Below are 1,843 nucleotides of genomic sequence, written 5' to 3'. Positions count from 1 at the left end.
CACACACACACACACACACACACACACACACACACACACACACACCTGCATGCAGAGACCTGACCTAAAACCAGGACCGGTCCTTGTGTCAGGTCCCTGTCGTGCAGTGGACAGGAGCTGTTGTGTTAACACAGTGATTTACAGAAACAAGAAAGGAAACAAAGGCGGTGAGAGAATGAAGAGAGATGAGACAGAAACACAAACCGTTTAAATTAACGTGTGTTACCTGGAATAAAACACGCATGCTGCGTGGGGATCAAACATAAGAGTTTGAAAAGATAAATTAAAAACGAGTTCATTTTTATGTGATGAAACATTAAAAGTGAAACCTTTTTAAGATTAAAAGCTGGCGGTCACACATCAAATATTAATTATTGATCAGTTACCTGATGGATGAACTCAGAATCTGATTTATTCAGAAATAAATAAATCAAAGACCTTTGATTCAAAAATCATTGATCATGAATTCTTTAGGCCAAAATAATCAATAACAATTATCTTGAATCCTTTTTTTCTGGACTTAATAAAATTAATTTGATCAATCAAACGTGCACCATCAGTTTATAACATGTGATTATTGATTATCGATCATGTTGAACATCCTCAGCAGGATGATGTGTAAACATCGTGTGAACGTTTGTTTGTTTTTTCCGTGTTTGTGGCATAAATCAAAAATTATGAGCAAAAGTCGTCCTGCTGATTGTTTCAAACTGAACGATTATTGGCAATAAATCTTTAAACAAACGCGAGCAGCTGTCCTCTGACTGTGACGTGAATATTAATGATTTTAAACATGTTCCAAACATGTGTGAGTTTAAACAACACGTTGAAAAGTCTTGATTTCAAACATGAAAACGGCGAGTGTCGTCTCTGAGGCGACACAGCAAACATTCAGACTGAACATCGGTATTCATCCCCGAGAATCAAACACAATAAAAACACTAAACAAAGATTTATAATAATAATCATGATGATGCAAAATAAGCAGTAAAATTACATTAAATGAAATGAAATGAAATACTAGTGGGTCTTCTGCAGGTATTTCACAGTAAAAGTTTATTTTTCAGAGGTCAGATGTCGGGGCTTTTATTTTCTCGGGCTGATCCTCGGACTGTCCGCTGATGCGACTCTGGCTGAGGACTGTGGGAGGAGGTGATGATGGAGGTGAAGACTGAGGCCGTTGCGTCTCCTGATGGAGCGGAATCCTCGCTGTAATACGGGCCATATGTTCTCGGCAGGGTGGAGGGGGGCCCTCCGGCGGCGGCGGCGGGCCCGGCCCTGAGGCCCCCGGCCTCATTTCTCTAAAGCTCTCGCTCCTTTTCTCTCCACTCACGCCTTATGGAGGGAGATGGCGGCCACAATGCGGCGGCCTTCGGCCCTTTTCTTCCCCTTGCCTTTCATTCACCCGCTAGAAAAGCGCGAACAGGGGCCCCGGGGCCACTAATGCCTTTTGATGGGGATTAGAATTAATTATCTCCAATAACACAATTGTGCCGGGCCACGAAAAGAGCAAAGAAATCCCCTCCAAAACCATAGAAGAAGAAAGGAGGCGAGGGCGATCAAAGCGGGGAGAGAGAGAGCAGCTGCCTCTCCATTAAAACGATACGGAGGAAGTTTATTAGAGCTTTGAGGGCCTAATATGGATCAGCCGGGAGGTTGGTGGTCCTGCGGGGGGGTTACAGATGATGGAGGGAGGGGGAGGAGGCGCGGGGTAATTGGCAGAGATTTCATGGTCGTTCAGCTCAAACCGGATCACTGAGCAGCAAAGTTTCAGCTGCTGAAACATGAGATCAGCTTCCTCTGATCAATCAACAGTAATCTCTATCACTGATTGGAATATTCA

The sequence above is a fragment of the Haplochromis burtoni genome, unplaced genomic scaffold (assembly GCF_018398535.1).
Source record: "Haplochromis burtoni strain Fernald_Lab_line unplaced genomic scaffold, NCSU_Asbu1 Contig_442, whole genome shotgun sequence".
NCBI classification, from domain to species: domain Eukaryota; kingdom Metazoa; phylum Chordata; class Actinopteri; order Cichliformes; family Cichlidae; genus Haplochromis; species Haplochromis burtoni.
Note: the sequence above shows the minus strand (reverse complement) of the source record.